The 27,945-nt window shown below is 41.6% G+C and overlaps 1 protein-coding gene across 5 annotated transcripts in view; it reads left to right on the forward strand.

Annotated features, from left to right (window-relative positions):
* The first annotated feature begins 13,415 nt into the window (after nt 1-13,415).
* The window catches only part of LOC122557312 (STAG2 cohesin complex component b), a 164,017-nt gene continuing 149,487 nt past the window's right edge, over nt 13,416-27,945 (forward strand). For 2 of the 5 annotated variants that reach the window (XM_043704887.2, XM_043704886.2), the window contains exon 1: nt 13,416-13,656. The gene's annotated coding sequence lies outside the window, so the exon portion shown is untranslated. Of the gene's footprint in view, nt 13,657-14,947; nt 15,070-27,945 lie in introns of those variants that run through there. The other 3 variants (XM_043704885.2, XM_043704889.2, XM_087991971.1) reach the window with 3 other exon arrangements.

A 27,945-nucleotide genomic window follows, 5' to 3' on the forward strand; every position in this document is an offset into this window, starting at 1 on the left:
ATGTGAACATGCTCAAAAGGTATTTTGACATGGAAGGACAGCCAAAGGAGACTGTGTTATTGGTTACAACACAGAAGGAAGAACCAAGTTCAGAGGATTCTGCATTGGGCATTCCTCAAATTAAATTGGACAATGAGGAAGTTGTCAAAAATTGGGATAAATTAATGAGTTTCCTTCCAAAAGAAAACCAAAATGACCTGAAATACTTACAATTGTTGCATGGGGAGATATGTGGAAATAGGGTGGATAGTACCAGTCTAAGTCAAAGAGTGTAGCGCTGGAAAGCACAGCCGGTCAGGCAGCATCCATGGAGCAGGAGAATCAACATTTCAGGCATAAGCCCTTCATCAGGAATGCAGGAGAGTTGACGTTTCAGGCATGAGCCCTTCATCAGGAATCTAGCATAATTATTCTCTAATTTATCTCTGCACCCTTCAGGGACTCTGCCTGTATTCCTGATGAAGGGCTTTTGCCCGAAACATCGATTTTACTGCTCCTCAGATGCTGCCTGAACTGCTGTGCTTTTCCAGCACCACTCTAATCTAGACTCTGGTTTCCAGCATCTGCAGTCATTGTTTTTATCTAGCATAATTATGCATGATGTAGATATGGGAGATGCTGTTCCAATTAAGCAACATCCTTATAGGCATAACCTTCTAAAGTTGGCACAGGTTCAAAAGGAGATTGAACACATGCTCCAAGACGACATGATCAAAGTGTGTTACAGTGACTGGAGCTCACCCACAGTAATGGTGCCAAAACCAGATAGTACCCAACGGTTATGAATGGACTATGATAAAGTCAACGCAGTTACAAAGAATGATGTATGTCTGTTTCTGCGTTTGGAAGACTGTGTTGAAAAGGTGGGATAAGCAACTTATATTTCTAAGTTGGACTTGCTCAGAGGATACTGGCAGGTACATTTGTCAAAAAGAGCAAAGGCAATTTTGTAACGCCAAATGGACTGTATCAGTTCAAAGTCATGCTGTTTGGTACAAATAATGCACTAGCCACATTTCAGAGACTAACCAATAAGGTCATTGCCGGATAACCCAATTGTGTCATATATATCGGTGACCTGGTGATTTTTAGTCACACATGGAAGGAACACTTGCAACATCTAACAGACTTGTTTGATTGACTTTGAAAGGCAGGCTTGGTGATAAACCTGGTGAAAAGTGAATTTGCCAAACCCTAAGTCATCTTCCTGGGCCATGTTATTGGACATGGGCAAATGCCCCCATGAATAGCAAAAACAAAGGTAATTCGGGAGATTTCCCTACCACCGACAAAAAGAGCAATATTACAATTCCTGGGATTGAGTGGATTTTATCAGAAATTCATACCAAATTTTAGCAGTGCGGTTGTTCCACTCACTGAATCTCTAATGAGAGGTAAGAAGCTTCAGTGGACAGCGGACTTCAAATGGCATTTGACAGCCTGAAAGCTGTGTTAACCACTGCCCCAATATTAGCCACACCTAATTACGCAAAGCCATTTAATGTGGCTATCGGTGCAAGTGATGTGGGTGTCCGTGCTGTGCCCCTGATGAGAAGATAGAAAGACCTTTGAGTATTTGTCCAAGAAATGGAACATTTAACAGCAGAAATATTCGACAGTTGGGAAGGAGACTTTGAGCTTGGTGTTAGCATTACATTTCAATGTTTATGTTACCAGTAATGTATCTGGGACAATCATATTTGTGGTCAAAACCCATTGAAGTTCATGGAGATACTTAAGGACAGAAATGTCAGACTGTTTAGATGGAGATTGTTCTTACAAGCTTGAAAATTGGGCATGTGACAGGATGAGAAAACGTGATTGCTGATGCATTGTCGAGACTTGAATGAGAAACAGGTATTTGGTGGCAGAAGTAAAACAGACTGAAACAAAATGTATTAGTGCATGTTTGCATGATTATTGTAATGTATTATATATGTGTGTTGTAGAGTACTAGCGGTTTAAGACTAAGGGGTTTTAAAATGAAACCATCTTGGATATTGATTTTTTTTTAAGGGGAGCGGTATGATGATGCTGCTCCTTTAACAAGGTTATGTTGTCCTTGGTTTATTCTTCAGGAGGTTGTAAAGTCATAGGTTCTGAAAAGACGAGGTTGAAGTGGTTAAGAGCCAGTTTGATCATAGCTCACAGAAACTGCCTCAAGCAAAAGGCTTTCAAGTTCAACAGAAACACTTGTACAATGAAAGGGCAGTGGCCAGTTCTCTCAGCTCAATTTTTCTCTAGTTTGGTTTGGTTAGCAAGCAGTAGTATTGTGAAGCTGCTGGACCCAAAGAAGCAGATCCATGCTGATCCTCTTTCTCTGACATCTCTCCTGTAAGACCCTGTGTTTGATTTTACCTTTTGTGGCAACAGGTGTTTATGGGGATTATTGCAAGTATTGGGAATAGCATTGTTAAATTAGTTTAATCTGAGGGTTTTCGGATAGCTTACATTATTCTGCATTCTGTTCTCTTTCATTTGTGTTTCATTCAGTAATCCTGTAAATAAATTCTGTTTTGTTTAAAACTAAGTGGTTTGACCAGCTGCATCCCTACTGGAATATCTGTGTTACACCTGCTTAAAACAACTTGCAAAGTTAGGATCTGGACTACTTTCCTGAAATGTTTTGAGGGGGTCTGGCCTGGTTCACAACAGTGTATCTCAGTGTGTGTGACAGTGTGTATAGTATGGTGGGGTCGCTTGTAGTATGACATGAATGCAGGATCCCAGTTGAGGTCATCCTCACGGATACCAAACTTGGCTATCACTCTCTGCTCGGCAACTCTGCGTTGTTGTGTATCCCGAAGTCCACCTTGTAGGACATTCACCTGAGGATCTGAGGCCGCATGTCCTTAACCGCTGAAGTGTTCCCTGACTGGGAGGGAACATCCCTATCTGGTGATTGTTGCGCGGTGTCTATCTATCCATTGGACGTCATGCAACAATTACCACACCGGGATGTTACCTCCCAGCAGGGGAACACTTCAGTGGTCAAGGACATTGAGCTCCAGATCTTCAAGAGAACATCCTGCAAGGCGCACTTCGGTGTACACAACAATGCAGAATTGCCAAGCAGAGGCTGATAGCCACGTTTGGTACCCATGAGGGCAACCTCAACCGAGATCTTGGGATCATGTCACACTATAGTATACACTCTCACTCATACACTCCACACATAAATACACTCTCTGAAACAAACACACACACACACAACCCTCACTTACACACACACACACACACACTCTCTCACACAGAGACACAAACACTCTCTCTCTCACCTCCCCTCCCTCACATACATAAATAATCCATTGGAAATAAAACCAGTCTGATTCCAGGTTCGGACACAGATGGACTCTAAACAAGGCCTTACACCTAAAATGCGTTGTCTGACCTGAGATGTCACGTTTTTTATACTGATAAAAGCTTACATTATCACAGGACAATGATTGAAAGAAATTCTGGGATTTACATATTAATAAATCGGAACCTGCTTTTCCATTCTAACGATTAAAGACTTAACAGCCATCTAGGTTTGTTTGTTACATTTGCATCAGTCGTGTGACCCTTTGATCTTTTACTTATAATTCTGTGTCCAACATATCCTCCTCACTAGTACCCGAAAGAAGAGTGAAGCCCTAAAAACCTGAGTTTTCAAATAAACCTGTTAGGCAATATCATGGTGTTATGTGATTTTTGACTTTGTCCACCTCAGTCCAACGCTGGCACTTCCACATCATACGACATTGATCACTTGTGCAAGAGGTAAAGTTTACTTTTGGTTTAATGGCAGCATCATTAGTGGTGAACACCACTCACATTACTGCATTGTCACAGCATGAAACAGCTTGCTTCCAATCTTGTCCAAATTTTTGAATGACCTTTCCATGACGGGGTAGTTTGATGGAGACTGGGCCCTAGTGGCCCCAATCTCAATATGAGTTTGTACAATGTGCAGCAAGAAACTCTCTGAATAGGGTAGCCATTATCTTGAAGGATGGTTTTAATCCAACAATTTCACAGCAGTACACAGTTATCAGTATCTCTCGAGATTTTCAATTTTGAAGTGAAATACAGAGCAATAAAATTGAGGAGGGATCAAAGATTTTGAACATTTAAATTGATTGTTAATGAGGGGAATGCCAGATTTTTTTGCTGTTTTTTTTGTTTAATTATAAAACAAGTCCCAAGATGAATATAAATTTTGCATTTACTACTGTATCATTCTGTGAGTAATGACAAGATGCAGCTGGATTATACAGAATACCTCGTTGCAAACCTGAATCTAATTAATTTGATTTGTATCTTTGAGACTCCGCTTTGTTCTCTTCAGTGAAAACAATGAAGACTTTTTTTAAACTCTGTTAATCCGCTTGTCTTTACTCACTGATTTCTCCTGATTTGAGTAACTTTATGTGCCAATCACTTGTTGACAGTCAGTGACTGTGTACTGTGTGTGTGCGCGCGTGTGTCTGCATGTCAAAACATGCTGAAACGCCACTTGAGACTTTGAACAGCTTTGGTAAACATACACAGACCCAAGAGTTCAAGTTACACAAAATGTTAAGTTGCTGAAGTTGCAATGAAGCAGAAATCTCCATTAGCATTACTTCAACCACGACACAATTGCTGAGGGAATGAACACCTGGTACAAGTTTTATTGTTTTTAAGCAACTTTGAAGTAACCTCTTTCTTCCGTTATTAATTCCATTAAGATTTGAAAGTTTGCGTGCATTTTTTTTCATAATTTGCATTATTTTTATCATAGAATTTTGCTAAGACTTGAATACTTTTTCGCTCATTTACTTCACTAGTTTCTTGAAATAGCTGTCCATTTTTCTTACAGTTTCCTTGTGCAAGACATTTAGTTGCATCTTCAATTGTTTCAGAAGGGGAATAATATTGAGAATTCCCTTTTTTTATTAAAAGATTCTTTCAGCTTTGATCTCTGTTACTGATTTGCCACTTAGTGAAAACAGATTTTCTCCATTTATGAATTTTGCATACCTCTATCAGACCTCCTCTCATTTGTAATGTGTCGAATTCAACTCAAGCATTTCTTGTCATCTTTCATAATTTAAAACTACTCTTCTCTAATCTGGTTTTAGTGAGTATATTCTGCAGTCTTTATATACATTCTATAACATTGATCCCTATCGTGTCATACGCTCTCCTTGTCAATAATTTGTCATGAATCTGACTGTCGAGTTCCACTGCTAGCAGGCAACCATTCAAAACTGTTAAATGCAAGAAGCCCAGAAAACACAGGCAGTTTTTAATTAACATATTAACTACCAAAAGAATGATGTATTTGCTGTCAGTTAGAACTGTTAAATGTCCTTTTTTAAAATTGTATTTTTGAAAGCAATTAATATCAAAACAACAAATTTCATAATTGACTGCCATATGAAAAATTATGAAAATTAAAACTTAAACCAACATAAAATACAAACAGCACTGCTATTTTTATGTGTGGGCAAGTTTAACCATCCCTCAATTCATCCATGAAAGCATTGACTGTTCACAATACGTTATGGTAGGCCACTGTCTCAAACAATGAACAAGTGTTGCTATTTATTTGTAAGCTTTGGCAGTGGGTGTTGTTCAGCTATTCTTATCTGTCAGGATCTTTCTCTCATTTTAGCCAAGGGCACTGTGACCATCTTCAGATTCTGAGTGTAACCTTCTAAGAATGGCTAAACTCCCACATACATGAGAATTGAACTTTGTACTTCCCAGGATCAGTTTTCATTGGATTAACTCGCTACATCATTGGGTTAGCCTGGATTGTTTTTGTGTTATGCATGATTTTATGTTTATACTTCTACAGGAAGTTAAGAATTACATGAATTGGATTTTCAGACAAGATTATTTTCAATGATACCCTGGATCCACTGATCCATGTTCTTCGAAATTGAAGAAAATGGAAGGCAATACAATGCAGACAGCCATTCTTACATGCAGACAATTTCTTTGCTTCTCTTTTAAATCCAAAAATCCAATAATAGACTAACTCTCCATCAGCTTTTAAGAACATTCTTAATCATGACCTATTGGCAACAAGAGTAGCTGCTCACAGAAGAATGTGTACAGTGTAATGAAATCCAATGCCAGATGAGATCCACAAATTTGGATGACTCAGTGAGTGCCTGTTAACAATGATCAGGATCCAGGAAAAATTCTTGTCCTTCTTTTGTATTTGTAAGGCAGTGATACTGAGAACAAGATGCTCATAAATTTTCATTTGTTTTTATAAAATGGAGGACTCAGAAAGCTAAAGAATTCTGTATTTGGTAGCTTAGTAATTATATTTGCTATGTACTGACTATATTATTGATACTGGTTTCATAAGGAACGCAGTTCAAGATGGCAGTGGTGGAATAGGCAGTATTTGGGCTCCTGAGCCTGGGGCTTGCTCACTCCGTCTGCTTGAATTTGTTTTCTTTGTTCGCTTTTTAAAAAACTTTTGCTTCTACTTACTTTCTCGGGAGAGGTTGGTTGGGGCAGTACTGGCAGCGACAGCATTGAAAAGGAAGGCATGCCATCAGGATCTGGAGTATGGTAGCGGCTTGTGAGCCTGGAGTGGGACCCTGGGAGATAGCAGTGAGGCAGGTGGTGAGCTCAGAGTGGGACCCTGGCTGTGGTGTCAAGGAGGAGACTGGCGAAGTGATGAGCTCAGGACCTGGCATCGGCTGGTACGTCGGTGGAGGAAATGTTGACGAGTTAGGCCCAACGACAAAAGATGGCACCTCTGGAACAGCTATTTCATTGGTTGGGTCTGGTAGCAGAAGAGTTATAGACTGTTTTCAAGCTAGTTTTAATTTCTAAATTATTCTTAAACTATTCAAAAAGGTGCCAGATCATGGTGATAGTGGAAGTATTTTATTGTATTTTGCACTGTAAAATAAACATGACAATAAAATAATTCATTATAAAATTATTCATCATTAACATTGGAATTGTACAATTGGCTGAATGGAAAACTAAATCACCTGATGAGCAACTGAACAACAGTTTGTGTCTGTGTGCAACTGAGGAGAAAATGTGTGTCTATCACCATCTGGTGACAATCTAACTCTGCTCTATTTTAATGGTCTACATATTGAATAGCCTGTCATTGTGACTTATTACATTCATATATTATGAATGGTTAATGTTAAAAGGTTCTGCAATGTGCTCATGAAGCTTCACCCGAACAAGAGTGAATGCCTCGATTGAAGAAATATTGTGGGTTTTCAACGGGTGACATATGAATATCACAATGTGAGTCTGTTAAAAAAACATTGCCAAGTTCAACGCATCAATTAATTTTCCCTACAGTTCCCCAACTTCCCCATTTTCATTCCCCATCCCAATATATTAAGTATATTTTATTCTTGAATAGCAACTGAGGTAAGAAAAGCTTCCACTTCTATGTCATAGAATCCCTATAGTGTAGAAGCAAGCCATTTAGCCCACTAACTCCACACCAACCCTCCCAAGAGCATTCAACTCAAACCCACCTCTCTGCCGTACAATCCTGCATAACCTCACGACTAATCCACCTAACTTACATATCCCAAGATACTATGAGCAATTATGTACAGCCAATCCACCCAACCCACACATCTTTGGACTGTGGGTGGAAATCGGAGACAAGGGGAGAATGTGGAAACTCCACATAGTCGCCCAAGAGAGGGATCAAAACCAAGTCCCTGGTGCTGTGAGGCAGCAGTGCTGACCACTAAGCCACCGTGCTGCCATTTTGGTTAGAGTTATTTCAAAGGAGCTTTTTAAAAACATTTTTGAGTTTTTTTTGTGAAATATTTTAATGTTCTAGGAATTGGAGAAAGTATACTCAAATGAATTAAGTGTTACTATGCTTACAACTATCTTGTTAAAATAGATTAAGTATGAAGTTATTGTACCATTCTACTTGGAGAGTGGAATCTATTTGCAACAGGGTAGCTATACCCCATTCTGCTGTGTTCACTGTGTCTCTTGTGAGATAATAATTAAGTTAATACAGTTGTTACAATTTGGGATTCAAGTGCATGCTTACAATGTCAAGGGAGATTGTATTGATAAACCTCTTTTTCAATTCCCAAATGGAAAATGTGCTGTGTCAAGTTTATCTCCTAATCCTTTGGAGTCGGTGGCAGCTGGAATATGGTTCTACAGACGCAAACAGCATTTGATAATTCACTGAAGTGCACATTACGTCAATAACATTTTCCTTAGTCCAGGATGGAAACCAATTATATGATCGCTGCTATCACCAGCTGAGATCAGTAAGTTAACACAAAAAATTTTACTCAACCTAATATGTTGTCCATTTTTTCCTGACTTGATCATCAATTTTATCAACTGACCTTTATGACCTTTACATTGCTGAGGCTAAACGGCAGCTTGCAAACACCTCCTCCACCGCCCACTTGACCATGACCCCACCTCCCACTACCAAACCATCATCTGCCAGACCATCCATAACCTCATCACCTCAGGGGATCTCCCATCCACTGCCTCCAACCTCATAGTCCCACAACCCCGCACCGCCCGTTCCTACCTCCTGCCTAAAATCCACAAACCTGACTGCCCCGGCCAACCCATTGTCTCAGCCTGCTCCTGCCCCACCGAACTCATCTCTGCATACCTTGACACGGTCCTGTTCCCCTTAGTCCAAGAACTCCCCACCTACATTCGGGGCACCACCCACACCCTCCACCTCCTCCATGATTTTCGCTTCTCTGGCCCTCAACGCCTTATCTTCACCATGGACATCCAGTCCCTATACACCTCCATCCCCCATCACGAAGGCCTCAAAGCCCTCCGCTTTTTCCTTTCCGGCCGAACCAACCAGTACCCTTCCACTGACACCCCCCTTCGACTGACTGAACTGGCCCTCACTCTGAACAACTTCTCTTTCCAATCCTCCCACTTCCTCCAAACCAAAGGAGTAGCCATGGGTACCCGCATGGGCCCCAGCTATGCCTGCCTCTACGTCGGATATGTGGAACAGTCCATCTTCTGCAGCTACACTGGCAACACCCCCCACCTTTTCCTCCATTACATCGATGACTGTATCGGCACTACCTCGTGCTCCCACGAGGAAGTTGAACAGTTCATCCACTTTACTAACACCTTCCACCCCAACCTCAAATTTACCTGGACTGTCTCAGACTCCTCCCTCCCCTTCCTAGACCTCTCCATTTCTATCTCGGGTGACCGACTCAACACAGACGTTTATTATAAACCGACCGACTCCCACAGCTACCTAGATTACACCTCCTCCCACCCTGCCCCCTGTAAAAACGCCATCCCATATTCCCAATTCCTTCGCCTCCGCCGCATCTGCTCCCAGGAGGACTAATTCCATTACCGAACAACCCAGATGGCCTCCTTCTTCAAAGACCGCAATTTCCTCTCAGATGTGGTTGACGATGCTATCCACCGCATCTCCTCCACTTCCCACTCCTCTGCCCTTGAACTCCGCCCCTCCAATCACCACCAGGACAGAACCCCACTGGTCCTCACCTACCACCCCACCAACCTCCAGATACATCGTATCATCCTTCGTCATTTCTGCCACCTCCAAACAGACCCCACCACCAAGGATATATTTCCCTCCCCTCCCTTATCAGCGTTCCAGAAAGACCACTCCCTCCGCGACCCCGTCAGGTCTACACCCCCCACCAACCCAAACTCCACTCTCGACACCTTCCCCTGCAACCACAAGAAATGCAAAACTTGCGCCCACACCTCCCCCCTCACTTCCCTCCAAGGCCCCAAGGGATCCATCCATATCCGACACAAATTCATCTGCACCTCCACACACATCATTTACTGCATCTGCTGCACCCGATGTGGCCTCCTATACATTGGAGAATCAGGCCGCCTACTAGCGGAATGTTTCAGAGAACACCTCTGGGACACCCGCACCAACCAACCCAACTGCCCTGCGGCTGAACACTTTAACTCCCCCTCCCACTCCGCCAAGGACATCGCCAGACCATGGCAACACGACGCCTGGAGGAATGGCGCCTCATCTTCAGCTTAGGAACCCTCCAACCACAAGGAATGAATGCAGATTTCTCCATCTTCCTCATTTCCCGTACCCCCACCTTTTCTCAGTCCCGACCCTCAGACTCAGCACCGCCCTCTTGCCCTGCAATCTTCTTCCTGACCTCTCCGCACCCAACCCTTCTCCGGCCTATCACCCTCACCTTAACCTCCTTCCACCTATCGCATTCCCAACGCCCCTCCCTCAAGTCCGTCCTCCTTACCTTTTATCTTAGCCTGCTTGGCACACCCTCCTCATTCCTGAAGAAGGGCTTATACCCGAAACATCAATTCTCCTGCTCCTTTGATGCTGCCTGATCTGCTGCGCTTCTCCAGCAACACATTTTTCAGCTCTGATCTCTAGCATCTGCAGTCCTCACTTTCTCCTAATTTTATCAATTGAGCCAGATTTAAAATTGTTGAGCACTTTGGGCCACACCACAGAGGTTGAACGTGGTATTTTCAGATAATATGACCTGCATTTTCTTACTTGTTTCCTTGTGAATGTACAGGAGAAAATACAAATGAAAACATAAAAAGAAGTCTGTAATCATGAAATTTTCTTGGTGCTACTGAACTATGTAAGATATCACAATCAAACTAATCTGTAATATCTAGCTTTTTCATCGGGTTTCATTTGTAGTCATTCAAAGGCAATAGGGCAGCATCCTTTCTGAACTCCATGAATCTTAACTGTATCTGCCAGAGGAGGAAAAACTGCATTGGGATCCAAAATGATTATGAGAGACTAATGATGGCTGTTGCATATTTTAATCCTGGGGTTCAAAAGGTGACAGTTAATTATGTATTTGAACTAATGCACTTAAAGGGCAGAGTATCATGTGACAGCACTGGGATATTATTTCTTAGGCTGGCAATTCAGTGTTTGAAACTTTAATGCTGGCATCCATACAGACATTTTAATTCCATACAAGAGGTTTAAATGCAACTGATGAAGCTGTTTAATTGGCAAGTATGTAAAGTTAGAGAGATGAAAGGTAACTTGGCTTCTTAAAGATAATCCCTCCAGCAACTGAGATCTCCTATGTTGCAAACAGTTAATGTCAGAACTATACATATGAGAACAAAATATGTGCAGGGAACTGAATCTAGCATTGGTAGTTGAATAAGAAATGAAATCTTGATTTAAGGAGAATGTTTTTAAAACGTGGAAATGAAAAAATATTGTAATGAATATGCAACATGGTTTTCAAAAAAGTCTTCCTTGACCAAACAATTTTTTGAAATAACTGCAAGAGTAAGCAAAGGTAATGTCGTGCACTTAATATACCTAAATTAATGAAAAGACTTTTGAAAACACCACTCAGTACAAAAGTTAATGAGGTCTGAGTACATTGAGTCATGGAACAAGTATTAGAATGAATAGTTCATCATAAAAAGCTAATAGGATAGTTATTCAGATGATAGAAGGTGGGAAATGGGGTTCCACAGGATCAGCACCGGGATTACTTACATTCACAGTTAACAAAGGTTTTTTTTCTTTGGTTGATTTTATTGGTGTCAGTAGTGAGGCCTACATTTATTCTCCATCCCTAATTGCCCTGGAAGAATTGGGATAACTACAAAATGGATAAACTGGAAGTTTCCCATCTCTGAATTAAAATAAAAGTTCATGATGTAGGCACAGAAATTGGTCTTAAACTTATAAACATTTTCTTTGGTAGTTGGGTTCCGTTCCAAATTTTTGGGAAAACATATCAATCACGTTATTCTGTGTTGTGGAAGAGTTGGTGAGTTGTGTTCATTAATACGGATAGTTTGCATGCTCCTATGGAGCTCGGTAAGAATAAATAGTAAATACTGGAAAATTTCAGAGCTGAAAATGTGTTGCTGGAAAAGCGCAGCAGGTCAGGCAGCATTCAAGGAGCAGGAGAATTGACGTTTCGGGCATGAGCCCGAAACGTCGATTCTCCTGCTCCTTGGATGCTGCCTGACCTGCTGCGCTTTTCCAGCAACACATTTTCAGCTCTGATCTTCAGCATCTGCAGTTCTCACTTTCTACTGGAAAGTTTCAGCATGACAGCATCCACAGAGACAGAAAAACAGATCATTTGTAATCGATGGAAGAAGTTGGAAGTTTAACAATATTGAAATGTAATTTCACCACTTTCTTTTTAATTCTTGTTAATTCCCAACAGAAGGTTCCCTGCACTATTTTCATTTCACGCGATTAAATGCATTGAAACACTTTGGCTTTTTGAACACAAAGCACACAATTTTTGTACTTAATTTCATTTGTCAATTTATAGAACTTTTAGCAAGATCGCAATTGAAGCTGACTCGAGTTTAAGCAAAATAAAAAACTAAAAGAACTGTGGAGGCTGTAAATCAGAAACAAAATTAGAAATTGCTGGAAAAGCTCAGCAAGCCAAACAGCATCTGTGGAGAGAAATCAGAGTTAATGTTTCAGGTCGATTGTACTTACACTTGCAGTTACTTCAAAAACTTCATTGTTTGAACAAGGAAGACTTGTTGAAAACTATGTAGCATATTCATTACAATATTTCTAGGGGTCACTCGACCCAAGTTGCTAACTCTGATTTCTCTCCAGTGATACGGCTAAAGGCATCTGGATGGGTATGTGAATAGGAAAGGTTTGGAGGGATACAGGCTGCGTGCTGACAGGTGGGACGAGATTGGGTTGGGATATCTGGTCGGCATGGACGAGTTGGACCAGGGTCTGTTTCAATGCTGCACATCTCTATGACTCAATGCTAGACTGCTAAGCTTTTCTAGCAAAACATATGAACCAACACTGACACAATTCGGAAACCATACAAACAAATTAAAGCAAAATGCATTTTTTTTTCTGACCATGCTGCTCGTTTTGGAATTTGCAGTAAACAACTGTTAATGAAGAATGATTTGGAGCTGCCTGTGTTGCACTGGGTGTACAAAGTTAAAAATCACTGGCTTCCAAATAAATTTTTAACTTTGTAGATGAAGAAGGCTTCCGAGAATAAAACTAAAATAGCGCGCATACAGGAAATGCGTAGCAAACACAGAAAACGTCGTGGACAGAAATATACACCTCATGCTGTGTCCCTACAGAACACAGATAAAGACCATTTCCGGGTCTGCTCTCAGCGGAGTTCAGCTGAGCGCGGATTGCAAGCAATGACGACCTCCGACCGCCTGGGGGTGGCAGCGGAGCGGGGATGTTTGTTGGGCGGGGGTGGGGATAGGAGGGGACCAGCGGCGTCAGCGGTTGCCTGACGTTGTGGCTACTGGGCTGTGGGGGCTGGGGGCTGGGGGAGGGGGAGAAAGTCCGCGAGCCGGAAGTCCCGGCTCTGCCCGATAGAGGGCGCAGCTCCCTCCCTTCCCCTCCCCCACTCCGGCTGCCCTTTGTCCGCCAGATGGCAGCTTCACCTTCAGTCGGAGTGAGCGCAACGACATAAACCGCCGTTTGCCAGAGAGAGGAAAAAAAATAAAAATAAAAAAAAGTCAAAAAAAGCAAGCACTTTATCCGGCGAGGGCTTCAAGGGGGGGTGAGAAAAAAAGAAATCGGCCGGAGCCAGGATATTAATAAAAATATCGAGAAGGGGAGGGGAAAAAAACCGGAATACAACAGTTGTGGAGAGAGGAAAAAATAATTAAAAGGTAAGGAAGAGAATTTTTTTAACGATGTGGGGGACGAAGCGTGTAGAATATTCTAGAAAAGTGTGAAGTTGTGGAGCTGGGACGTGGGGGGGGATGAAGTGTTTCTCTCCTGGGTGTTGTGTGTGACTATATTTATATATTTTTTAAAAGGCCTGTGTGTTTGTGGAGAGAGATTTCAGCAAAATGGAGGCCGGGGCCGGGCCCGGGGCCGGGCCCGGGGCCCGGGTTTGTTTTTAAAATTCGCAATTCGGGCCTAGTTGGAGAGAGTGAGAGATAAACCTGCCAGCACCCCCTCCTCCCCCCCTTTCCACTGGCCGCAGATTAAACTCCAGCCTCTCATCCCCCCCCCCCCCTTCACCCACCCACTGTCCGTCCGTCCCAACTGCTGGCTCCCAAACCTGGAAACAACACCCCCCTCCCCCCCGGTCCCCCAGTCCCCCACCCCCCCACCAGCCCGTACTCTCTCCCGTACACACACACACACACAAAATGTCGAAATCGCTTGGTTTCTTTTTGTTTTGGAGGGTGGGGGTTTGGTTCAACATCAAAATTCGGTGTTGGCGACTTCGCAGCAGAATGCCATAGACTTTTTGGCGCCACTTTGTTTTAATTTTTTGTTTTTTTTTAAATTGCCCTTTTTTCGGGCAGCGTTTCTCCTTGCCCCCCACTTGTGTTGCGTGCGTGTGTTTTTCTTCCGAATAAACGAGCAAAGGGACAACTCCGCTACGATGCCGACGACGATTTTTTTTTGGGCGAACATTGTTTTTTTTGGTAGAATCACTTCCTTGTCGGAAATGGGCAGAAGGAAAGCTTCTCGTTCTTTATTTTTCACGGCCGGGCCAAAGTAGTACTTTGTGACTCCACGAAATGAAGTGTTGCTTTTAAAAAATATATTTTATGTTGTAAAGGTTTTAAAGAATCCCCTGAGCGAGTAAGAATGGCTGTAGTCATGTCCGGGTCCATGTGACAATGTTGTAAACACTCTGCCAAGGAGGGGGAGACATTATTCCCCAAGAGTTTAAGGGGCTCCTTTTCATTTTTAATGATTTTTTTCCCAGACACTCGCTTCTGAGCACTTTTTTTTAACACTGTTAACGTGCAGTCTTTTTCAAGATGTATTTTCAAGGAACAATTTATTTATTTTTCAATAAACTATTCACAGTAAACAGATCCCCATAAATCACCCTGCAATTTCTTAGCCACACCCTGTTAATGCCTAATCTGGTGGATTTCGTGGGAAGTCCAGCAACTCAGTTTCTTGTTAACGGGCAATTTGCCATTATTTTTGCAAAACGAAAATGTTGAAACTCAAGTCTCGGAGTACAAATTGGCTGATTACTTTTCATGATTTTGTGCAAAGTCTTTCATAAACGCCGATGATCGCGGGGAATTCTGGCTTCTACACTTTTGAAGGTTGTTTGATATTTACTAGGATACTTTAAAGTGATCCTGTCAGGATAACCTTCTGATCCTTTGCAGTTTGTTTTACAAACTTTGACTCATCGCATGTGCGTTTTCATCTCGAGCTTCACGATTTCAAAATTTACTCATTAAAAGCAAATGTGTGATTGCTTTCGTCTTCGCGTATCTGTGGACGTGTTTATTCTCGGTTCAGTGCTTGTTGAGTGAAACTAAAGCCACTGTAGGCTTTAAAAATAAATCAGCTGTTAAAATTCAGTTATTCTGCATTTAATTGGCAAATATGAGTGTCTTGTTGGCAACAACTGAAATATCCTCTTAGGGATTGAAACAGTGGACTCCTCGTCCAGGTTATCTCAGCTCAAATCATTGTGGTAGTAATCTTGTAGTTTGTAAACTCCAGTCTTTGTTTAGAGCTTGCTGTTCAAGTTTGAGTATGTAATTCACATTGCACCTAAAATCCTTTGTGACTTGTGTGTGCATATTGTTAAGATGACATTTAATTTTTGAAACCAACAGAAAGCTGTTAATGTATTGCCCTATGCTTTGTTGTAGGTAAAAACAATGACTGCAGATGCTGGAAACCAGATTCTGGATTAGTGGTGCTGGAAGAGCACAGCAGTTAGGCAGCATCCGAGGAGCAGTAAAATAACGTTTCGGGCAAAAGCCCTTCCTGATGGGCTTTTGCCGAAACGTCGATTTTACTCCTCGGATGCTGTCTGAACTGCTGTGCTCTTCCAGCACCACTAATCCAGAACCTATGCTTTGTTGTAGTCAAGGTGCTGGAATCTCATGGAATTTTTGTATCAGAATTATGGGGAAATGCGTGAAAAGTAATGAAAATATTGACCTCGACTGCACATACAGTAATTAATTAATCAAGCACTTCTGTGCCTATTGTTTTTGTAAAAATAAAAGTAAAGATCAGATTAGTTATTTTAAAACTTAATTTGGTTCTAAAGACTCCTTAGTTACAGTACATGTTGAAGAACGTATTCAATAGGGTCTGTGAACTAGTTGTGTAATAAAATATTCTAATTGAATATTGGAATAACTATCAAGTATTCTGAGGCACTGCTATTTCAAAATGACATCATGTTATTCTGAAAGAAACTGAACTCACAGTTGAACAGGAAGTGGTACAAATGAACTCCAGCGATCGGATTAAATTTCTCAGCCAATAATGTCAGTTGCCCAGCTGAAAATTGGATTCTATTGTCTGTCTTGTTATCACAATAATGTTCGTCTTCTGTAGAAACAGGACATAAATGATTAAATTAGAACGCATGTAACAATGTGCGTCTTGTTTACTGACTCATGAAATGGTCAGATGAGATTAGTTTAGGTTTCTGTGGATAACCCATTTGACAGGATCACATGATTGATCCTTGAATTATGTTATCAGTAGTAATGTTTTTGAAAAATATATTGAACTGTAAAAGAAACAACTTTTATTCAATTGACACAGTTTGCAAGTATGGTGAAGTTGTAATTTACAGTTGGCAGCTCAGAAACAGGCTTTAATTCCTTAAAATAACTCAGTTATGAAGATTTTATTTTAAACCATGGCATCACTTTCAGCTCTTTGCTGTAGCAAAACAGTTTGTATCCTGTATGGTGATTCAATACAAGAATCACTGCAGAAGATTGAAGAGTTGCATGAGATAACAGATGATGTCGTTAAAGTTGAATTTGTGAATTCTTCAAGCGGGAGAGATGTAGAAGGGTGGAGCTTATTGGCAAGAATTGTACCTTTTTTAAGCACGTTAACTGGATGCATTGGCATTGTTAGAGCGAGAGAGAAAATAGATATGCAGTAAAGAAATATTGGAAGGTTTAAACTTTTGAACTAGAGATGGATAAAGTGCAGGTAACAGAACTTAAACAGAGGAAAGTCATGCTGTGTGATTGAAGCAGTAGGCACTTAGTAAATGCAGATAAATCCCATGTCTTGTGTTAAGCATCTCACAATATGAGAAGGAAGCATTGACTTTGACAGAGATGGCTAGTTATGAATTTGGTCATGCTATCTTGCCATGCCTGTTGCATGGCCTTTTTCAAACTCAGTCCTGTTAAGTTTGTTCTTAGGCATCATACTGCTGCTGACAACCGAGGTATCTTGTTAAAACGCTTGCTTGTCTCCATTTGAGTGATTTTGTTCTCTGGCTTTTTGCCAAATTGTTCAATGATATGTGACATATCTGGTCAGCTGGTCCCTGACAAGAAATGCATGTTTATTTAGTGTTGGTCAGAATTACTGTGTACACACCCACTTTTTCACACAATCTGTTTAAATGATTAATATGGTTCTGCTCTGAAATAATTTCAGATCTAAATTTAACTGTAGCAAGTGATGAGAACAGCTTAATTTAGATTTGATCTGAACGTGATGTACCCTCCTCCAGGATCATTGTAATGTGGGAAGGCATCGACCTAATTGCTGGAAGTCTTGTCATGTAATTATTGTGGCAGCCTTTTTTTTAAGTCTTTATTGTGATGGCTTTGCAGAAATTGAGTTGTGACCAAGTCTCTACTAGTGTTTTGTTATTGATCAGCATTACCGACCCACAATATTTGTTGCTGTTTATCTTTGCCTGCTAAAGCTTCTGTGGATTATGACTATTTCTAATGCATCAGGTGAGAGATGGAAACATGAGCCAAATTTGTTTTGATCTTTCCAACTGACAAAGGGGAAATTGATGAGTCATTGTCATACGGTATGAAAACAGACCTCTGTCCAGCTAGTTCACTCCGATCATGTTCCCAAATTAAACTAATTCCACCTTCCTGTGCTTGGCCCATGTCCCTCTGATCCTTTCCTATTCATGACCTTATCTGAATATCTTTTAAACGTTATAACTGTACCTGCATCTACCACTTTGTCCAGCAGTTCATACCACACATAAACTACACTGTTTTAAAAAAAAGTTGTTCCTATAGATATTAACGTTCTTTCTCATTCCAAGTTTTTATTAGCCTTGGACTTTAATGATAGTGACAAACACATAATACAAACATGGTTATGTGGGGTAAAATAAATACCATGGATAGAGGTTTGCCTAGCTAACCGGAAACAGAATGTTGTCATAAATTGGTCATTTTCAGATTGGCAAGATGTGACAAATGGAGTGCCGTAGGGATCAGTGCTTGGGGCCTCAACTGTTCACAATCTGGATCGGTGGCTTGAATGAAAGGACCAACTGTATAGTAACAAAGTTAGCTGATAGCATAAATACAGATAGAAAAGTAAGTTGTGAAAGAGGAATAAGTCGATGAAGACATGTTATAAATGGGCTTAAAATTGGCAGATGGAGTATCATGCAGAAAAATGTGAACTTGCCTTTTTTGTCCAGTTTAAATAGAAAGGTCGCAGAACTGCGTAGAGTGACCTAACATATCTCATACCTAGTATGCAGGTACAGAAAATCATTAGGAAGGCAAATGCAATGTTGTTTATTGCAAGGGGAATGGAATATTAAAATTGGGATGTTTTACAATAATTGTGCAGAGTCTCGAAGAAATTGCATGGAGCCATGGTCCACTGACCCTTAGATCAAAATAGTCCATGCCGACCATAATCCCAAACTAAACTAACCCTACGTGCTTGTCCCTGGCCCATATCCCTCCAAACATTTCTTATTCATGTACTTACAGTCATAGAGATGTATAGCACGGAAACAGATCCTTCGGTCCAACTCGTCCATGCTGACCAGATATTTCAAACCAATCTAGTCCTACCTGCCAGCACCCGGTCCATATCCGTCCAAACCCTTCCTGCTCATATACCCATCCAGATGCCTTTTAAATGTTGCAATTGTACTAGCTTCCACCACTTCCTCTGGCAACCCATTCCACAGACCCATCACTCTGCGTGAAGAAGTTGTCCCTTAGATCTCTTTTGTATCTTTTCCCCTCTCGCCTAAACTATGCCCTTTAGTTCTGGTCTTCCCCTCCCCAGTGAAAAGACCTTGTCTATTTACCTTATCCATGCCCCTCATGATTTTGTAAACCTCTATAAGGTCATCCCTCAGCCTCCGACGCTCCAGGGAAAGCAGCCCTAGCCTATTCAGCCTGTCCCTGTAGCTCAAATCCTCCAATCCTGGCTGTCTAAATGTCTTTTAAATATTGTGACTGTACCGTATCATCACTTCTTCTGAAAGTTAATTCCACATACGAACCACTCTTGTGTTTTTTAAAAAAACTGTCCCCATGTCTTTTTAAAAATGTTTCTCATCTCATCTTAAAAAATATGCCACTGACTTTTGCGATCCCCCACCCTATCTCTAGTACTGTGCATCATTTCAATTTCCTCATTTAGGAATGGATAAAAATGCATTTTAAGCAGTTACCTGGGATGGTGAAGTTTCCTTACAAAGAAAACTTGGGTATACTGGAGTTGCTACTTGTGGAATATCGAAGAATGAGAGAATCTGAGAGTTAGGACTTCAGAATTCTTGTGCTCAGAGTGTGGTGGAGGCACAGTCATTGAAATGCACTGTTGGAAATTATTCATTAATAATGCAGTCAAATGTTATCGGGATTAGGTGGGAATGTTGGGCTGAGATCGCAATCAGGTCAACTGTGAAATTGTTCAATGGCAGAGGAGCTGAATGATCTACTTCTAATTCATTGTTTTTTTTTGTATGAATGAGCTGCATAAGTATCTAGTTCGGGGCTCTTGCCTGTTCAGTGAGACCACAGAAAGCTCGCGGATAACCTGTTCCTAGCTAGTGATGGTAGTTTCTTCAGTATTGTTTATACTAATATCGTGCAATAGTAACCATGATGTCCTGCTAAGCAATCAAATGTATCGTTGTCGTTGACAGGACCATATGATTTTGTAAGTTCTTTAATGTGCAGGCAATGTAAATCTTCTGCTATCCCCCTCTTCTTCACCTGATAAGCATGATCTCTGAGCACTGTAACATGACTCGACTGTTAAACTCTCAAGCCTGCTCTTTTAGCTATAGTTAATGTGAAATGACTCCATTTACTATTCTTGGTTTTCTAGCTCTTGCATAATAAAAAAATCTCTGAAGCTCTGTTTTGATTTTTTTTCAATTCACCTTGCCTCAGCAGTCTGAAGCTAGACAGTTTCAGATTTCTATTATCCTTAGATTGAAGATGTGCTTCATAATTTGACTCATAATAAACTCAGTTCTAATTTCAGGGTGAAATACGAAAATCTGAAACAAAAACTGAAAATTGTAGACATGTTCCGATTTGGCAAGACCTGTGGAGAGAGAATTAGTTAACGATTCAGGTTTGTGGCCTTTTCTCAGAATTAGGGAGAAAAAGTCAAAACTAAAAGTTAAATAATACAATTTTTAAAGCAAGGACAGAATGACAGGGGAAGAGTAGATCAGAATGGTGTAAAGAACAGGAAGTGTGAACAGTTTTTATTAGTTATGATTTCTGTTTTAGCTGAGAAGGAATGCAGTTGCTGAGTTAATGTAAGGTATTGATTACAGTTGGTGAATGAAATACAGAGAAACCTCGATTATCCGAATACCAATTATCCAAATATCGGATTATCTGAAGGAGATGTCGAGGTCCTGATAGAAACACTACATCAAAAATGTGTTTCTAACAATGATCGCGTCTTTTGTTTACAGTGATTAAACAGGCACCAGACTGACCTCCTGCCCTCTCTCTCTCACCACACACCTTCCATGGAGTTCTACAGTGGTTTGAACTCTCCCCATTCCCCCGACCTCAGATTATCTCTCCAGCATTGTCCTGTACAGGGCAACTGTAGAACCTGTCAAAACGTGTGTGTATGTGTGCGCACACTATTTGGAGACTTACCCCAGAAATGCGGTGGCGGGGGCAGCAGTCTTGTTGGTGTCCAGTCAGGCTGCCCTGGAGAGGGGTGGGGGGGGGGGGGGGGGGGAAGAGGTGTTGGACTGGGTTTGGGGGGTGGGGGCGCGGGCGGTGTTGGATGGGCTTGCGAGCAGGGGGCAGGTGGTGTTGGGGAAGGGGGCTTGCATGCCGTGTGCTTGGGGGGCAGTGTTGGATGGGGTTGAGGTGGTGTGGACTGGGTTGGGGGATGGGCTGTGTTGGAAAGGGTTTTGCAGGGCGGGGGGTGGCGTTGGGCAGGGGGCGAGTAGGAGTGTGGTGTTGGGGCGAGGTCCCGTACACTGTGTGCTGCTGCAGTCTCCTGAACTTGGAACAGACTTTACAAACTCCGGGCCCCAGAGGAAAAGCATTTATTCGGTTAACTGAATAATCGATTATCCAAATGAAATAGTGCCCGCCCATCTCGTTCGGATAATCGAGGTTCCCCTGTACATTAACAGAATGGGAATGAATTGATTTTCTGAATTTCATTGTAACCCCTTCCCTAGCCCCAGTAAGATAAAATTCAAAGATTCAAGACTGGTTTTGATATTTACAAAGCTTATGTAAAACTTACTTTCCTACTTGACAATCTTTATGTGGTCATGTGGAAGCTGTGAAAGGAGCATGTAACATTAAAGAAGGACTTGAGTGTGTGACAGAACAGGAACAGTAAATTATAAGGAATTGAATGTGACTCAACTGTAGACAAAAAGGAACGTTTTGCACAAAGCAGCAAACCATGTCCCAAGGCACATCAAGGGAAAATTATTTGATGAAGTATGGCACCAAGTCCCATAAAGCGTAATTTAGGCGGATAACCCAAAGTGGTGGTGAAAAAGGTAAGGTTTAAGGAGTGTCTTAAAAGAGGAAAGCCAGTCAATGGGGTGTTGGGGGGAGTTGCAGACTTGAGGTAACTGCAGGCATGGACACTGTTGGTGTAATAATTAACAGTGAAAGACTCAAGGGTCCAAAATTAGATAACTGCATACTTTTGAGGATTGTGGCAGTGGAGGAGCTTGGAGAGATTGGGATGGATGAGGCCGTGAACATACCAACATCTGAATTAGAACCAAGATTAGGTCATTTACACCACTCCTTTCTCCCCCCCCCTCCCCCCCCCAATTCCCATAACCCATCTTTCAAATCGTTGCTTTGCCATTCAATAATGGAAGAATTTGGAAACTAGGATGGAAATTTTTAATATTAAGATGTTGCTTGACCAGTACTGATTATAGTTTTGCAAACACAAGTGACTAGGTGAGCAAGTGAAATAAGACACAGGCAGTAGAGTTTGGGATTATTTAAAGTTTATGGGGGATAAGCTGTTTGAGACTAACTGGGAATGTGTTGGGATCATTATCATAAATGTACATATGGAAATTTATTTGTTTTGGAAGATGTTGCTGACAGCATGCAAATAAGTGGGGATCAAGTATAGATCCTTGCAGGGAGTTGGGTAGCAAGGTTGGAGATGGGGCAGTAGTTTTTATGCATATTGGGTCAAGGTGTTTTTTTTTCTCTTGAGAGAGTTGAAGGTTAAAGGGAGAAGGCACAACACCTGAAAAGAGAATTGAAATAGAAATGTTAAAAACAGAAATGAAAGACTGTTTTTAGATTTTGGCTTTCAAATTATGTCTTAAACATGTTATGATTTGGAGGTGCTGGTGCTTGACCAGGGTGTCCAAAGTTAAAAATCAAAACACCAGGTTATATTCCAACAATATTTGGAAGCACTAGCTTTCTGAGCGCTGCTCCTTCATCAGGCGGTTGTGGAGTATATACTTATAACCTGGTATTGTGATTTTTATACCTCCATGAAGTAACTTTTCAAGGGTGGTCTGTGTTGTGAAATGTGTCATTCATATATATTAATATCATTTATTGTAGAGTTTGGATCTTGAATGAAAGGCCTGTCCGTTTACGTTTCTGTACAGGAAGGTTTAATAGTGAGTTGTGAGTCTTCGTGGAGCAATGATAATAAGCTAGATTGTCATTCCAGGAGGGTCCCAGTCAGCTGTGCTCAGAGACAATGTGGGTTTGTTTGTTTTGTGATAGGAGTATCTGCCATATCCTGGCAAGACAGTGTGTCCAACACAACGGTCCTATCTCGCGCTGGCCTTCCCAGAGTGAACACCCCACTCATGCAGCGGAGACTGCGCTGGCTGGGCCACGTCCACTGCATGGAGGACAGCCGTATTGCAAAGAATATCCTCTGTTGTTGTGGTTCTGTTCGCCGAGCTGGGAATTTGTGTTGCAGACGTTTCGTCCCCTGTCTAGGTGACATCCTCAGTGCTTGGGAGCCTCCTGTGAAGTGCTTCTGTGATCTTTCCTCCGGCATTCACTCAATAAGCACATCGATCTGGTCCCAATATACCGGCCACTGCAACGGACAGCTGGAACTGACAACCGGAAGCGACAGATTCAAACCTTTACAAATGCTGGAGGAAAGATCACAGAAGCGCTTCACAGGAGGCTCCCAAGCACTGAGGATGTCACTCGACAGGGGACGAAACGTCTGCAACACAAATTCTCAGCTCGGCGAACAGAACCACAACAACAAGCACCTGAGCTACAAATCTTCTCTCAAACTTTGAAGAATATCCTCTATAGAGAGCTTGGATCTGGGAAGAGACTTACTGGATGTCCCCAGCTGCGCTACAAGGACCTCTGCATGAGGGACATGAAGGTGCTTGATATCATTACGGAATCCTGGGAAAGGCTTGTAGCTGACCGCACCAGATCGAAAAACACCCTGAATCATCACCTCAAAACATGGGAAAAGAAGCTGATAAACGTTGCCGCAGTCAAGCAGGCACGCAGGAAGGAGTGTCGCAGTTCTAGCAGATCAACGACCAAAGAGAGATGTGACCTCTGCGACTGGGACTGTTACTCCGTTGTTGGTCTTTTCAGTCATAAGCGACATTGCTTCAGGGAAGCACAAAGTTAGAACAATGAGGATGCAACCCATGGTCAGCCATGACCGAAAGGGGCCTCACTCACTCACTCATGATCGGAGACAGCAAACACTCAAAGACATGAGCCTGCTTTTAGTTTAGAAGGATCGAGATGTTTCTGGGGATGTTTTTACAAGCATCTAAAAGGACAAATAGGACTTTGGTATAATGTCTCATCTTAGTGATGAACTGTAGAGCCAGAACTGGGCTGGCTCTGAAATTCTGTCTCAAAGACTAGGAAATGTGCAATGGAATTGAATGGAGTTGAGCACAAACATTGAAGTATTAGTTTTTTGGGAGAATGGTGGATAGCATCAGAAATATGAGCACAATGATTTGTTAGATCCACGTTGGGAAGTAGTGCAGATCAAATTTAGACAGATTCAGTAGAACGATCAGTATTGATATGAGTGCTAATTATTTACATCCATAGTCAATTGTTAATTTTCTATTGGTATAAAAAATTGAAAAGATGAAACCAGAATAAAGTTGATTCTTTTTTGCACTCAAATCTGGGAGTAAAACTTGGATCCATTTTGTTTTGTTAACAATGTGTGAATGCTCATAACTGATCCTGACTTAATTGTAAAATTTATTTATTTTTTGTTTTTTGATAGAACCCAGAACATCTTGCCCACCTACCCGTCTTTGCCTTTTGCAAAGCTAAAGGTGAACCAGTGAGGGTTTCCAATAATTGGTCGTGGTTTCATGTCATCTTCAGACTTGTACTATCTGCCATGGGTGAACTCAAACCCTTGTCCTCATAACATTAGTCTGGGTATCCAGCTTAATAGTCGAGCAATAATACCACACGGCCATCGTCACTCGATTGTTACTCCAGAAACTCAACTAATGTTCTGGTGGCCTGGTCTTAAATCTCACCATGACAGCTGATGGAATTTGAGTTCAGTTGAAAAAAAGCATTTTACGTGAGAGATAATGGCCGAGTGACATTACTGCTTGATGATAACACTCCTTATAAATGTAATAACATTTAATCTACTTAAATCATAAAAATTCAGCACTTCAATTTTTATTTAAATTTAAAATTGCAAGTTGGCAAATTTTGTGATGCACTTTGTCACCCGATGTCATGAATTTATTAAGTGCTGAGGACGTAATCAAAAGGACCATTTTTCAATTCTGATCAATCTAAGGAGTCCGTATAAACACTGTAAAAATTTTCAAGGGACAACTATTTGTTAAGAAGGTAGATGATATTTTATAAATATAGTTTGTGGACCTCGGTAAGTTTTGTCTTATTCATTCATAGGATATGAGGATCACTGACAAGACCAATGTCTGTTCTTCTCATCCCTGGTTATTATTCAAGATGGTGGTGATTATCTCCTTGAATAATTGCATGTGTAAAATATATTTGAAATGCATAAACTTGGTTTTTTGTGTGGGGTGGTGCTGAATTTGATTGAGGCAGTGAGAAGCGTCCTCTTCGAAATTACAAAACACCTGTTGGCACCAGTTCAACCCTAGCTCATAGAGTCATAGAGAGAAACAGCATGGGAACAGACTCTTGAGTCCAACCTGTCCACCCCGACCAGATATTCCAACCCAATCTAGTTCCACCTGCCAGCACCTGGCCCATATACCTCCAAACCCTTTCTATTCATATACCCATCTAAATGCCTCTTAAATGTTGCAATTGTACCAGCTTCCACCACTTCCTCTGGCAGCTCATTCCATACACGTACCACCCTCTGCGTGAAAAAGCTGCCCCTTACGTCTCTTTGATATCTTTCCCCTCTCTCCCTAAACCTATGCCCTCTAGTTTTGGACTCCCCGATCCCAGGGAAAAGACTTTGTCTATTTATCCTATCCATGCCCCTCATAATTTTGTAAACGTCTATCAGGTCACCCCTCAGCCTCTGACGCTCCAGGGAAAACAGCCCCAACCTGTTCAGCCTCTCCCTATAGCTCAAATCCTCCAACCCTGGCAACATCTTTGTAAATCTTTTATGAACCCTTTCAAGTTTCACAACATCTTTCCGATAGGATGGAGACCAGAATTGCATGCAATATTCCAACAGTGGCCTAACCAATGTCCTGTACAGCTGCAACATGACCTCCCAACTCCTGTACTCAATACTCTAACCAATAAAAGAGAGCATACCAAATGCTGCCTTCACTATCCTTTCTACCTGCGACTCCACTTTCAAGGAGCTATGAACCTGCACTCCAAGGTCTCTTTGTTTAGCAACACTCCCTAGGACCTTACCATTAAGTGTATAAGTCCTGCTAAGATTTGCTTTCCCAAAATGCAGCACCTCGCATTTATCTGAATTAAACTCCATCTGCCACCTCTCAGCCCATTGGCCCAACTGGTCAAGATCCTGTTGTAATATGAGGTAACCCTCTTCGCTGTCCACTCCAACTCCAATTTTGGTGTCATCTGCAAACTTACTAACTGTACCTCTTATGCTCGCATCCAAATTATTTATGTAAATGACAAAAAGGTAGAGGATCCAGCACCGATCCTTGTGACGCTTCCACTGGTCACAGGCCTCCTGTCTGAAAAACAACCCTCCACCACCACCCTCTGTCTTCTACCTTTGAGCCAGTTCTGTATCCAAATGGCTAGTTCTCCCTTTATTCCATGAGATCTAACCTTGCTAATCAGTCTCCCATGGGGAACCTTGTCGCACGCCTTACTGAAGTCCATATAGATCACATCTACTGCTCTGCCCTCATCAATCTTCTTTGTTACTACTTCACAAAACTCATCAAGTTTGTGAGACATGATTTCCCATGCACAAAGCTATGTGGACTATCCCTCATCAGTGGCTCACCAATCTTTAGTTCCCTGGCTTGTCTTTACCGCCCTTCTTAAACAGTGGCACCACGTTTGCCAACCTCCAGTCTTCCGGCACCTCACCTGTGACTATCAATGATACAAATATCTCAGCAAGTGGCCCAGCAATCACTTTCCGAGCTTCCCACAGAGTTCTAGGGTACACCTGATCAGGTCCTGGCGATTTATCCACCTTTAACTGTTTCAAGACATCCAGCACTCCCTCCTCTGAAATCTGGACATTTTGCAACATGTTGCCATCTATTTCCCTACAGTCTATATCTTCCATATCCTTTTCCACAGTAAATACTGATGCAAAATATTCATTTAGTATCTCCCCCATTTTCTGTGGCTCCATACAAAGGCCGCCTTGCTGATCTTTAAGGAGCCCTATTCTCTCCCTAGTTACGCATTTGTCCTTAATGTATTTGTAAAAACCCTTTGGATTTTCCTTAATTCTATTTGCCAACGCTATCTCATGTCCCCTTTTTGCCCTCCTGATTTCCCTCTTAAGTATACTCCTATTTCCTTTATACTCGAAGGATTCACCCGATCTATCCTGTCTATTCCTGACATATGCTTCCTTCTTTTTCTTAACCAAACCCTCAATTTCTTTAGTCATCCAGCATTCCCCATACCTACCAGCCTTCCCTTTCACCCTGACAGGAATATACTTTCTCTGGATTCTTGTTATCTCATTTCTGAAGGCTTCCCATTTTCCAGCCGTCCCTTTACCTGCGAACATCTGCCCCCAATCAGCTTTTGAAAGTTCTTGCCTAATACTGTCAAAATTGGCCTTTCTCCAATTTGCAACTTCAACTTTTAGATTTGGTCAATCCTTTTCCATTAAGATTTTAAAACAAATAGAATTATGGTCGCTGGCCCCAAAGTACTCCCCCACTGTCACCTCAGTCACCTGCCCTGCCTTATTTCCCAAGAGTAGGTCAAGTTTTGCACCTTCTCTAGTAGGTATATCCACATAGTGAATCAGAAAATTGTCTTGTATGCACTTAACAAATTCCTCTCCATCTAAACCTTTAACACTATGGCAGTCCCAGTTGATGTTTGGAAAGTTAAAATCCTGACCATAACTACCCTATTATTCTTACAGTTAGCTGAGATCGCCTTACAAGTTTGTTTCTCAATTTCCTCCTGACTATTAGGGATCTATAATACAATCCCAATAAGGTGATCATCCCTTTCTTAGTTCGCTCTGGGCCCCAGGTTCAGCTACGTGTAATAACATCTTTGAGCATGTTATTTAGAAAA

The sequence above is a fragment of the Chiloscyllium plagiosum genome, unplaced genomic scaffold (assembly GCF_037043375.1).
Source record: "Chiloscyllium plagiosum isolate Xiang-an unplaced genomic scaffold, Cpla_swu_hap1 HiC_scaffold_11, whole genome shotgun sequence".
Taxonomy (NCBI): Eukaryota; Metazoa; Chordata; class Chondrichthyes; order Orectolobiformes; family Hemiscylliidae; genus Chiloscyllium; species Chiloscyllium plagiosum.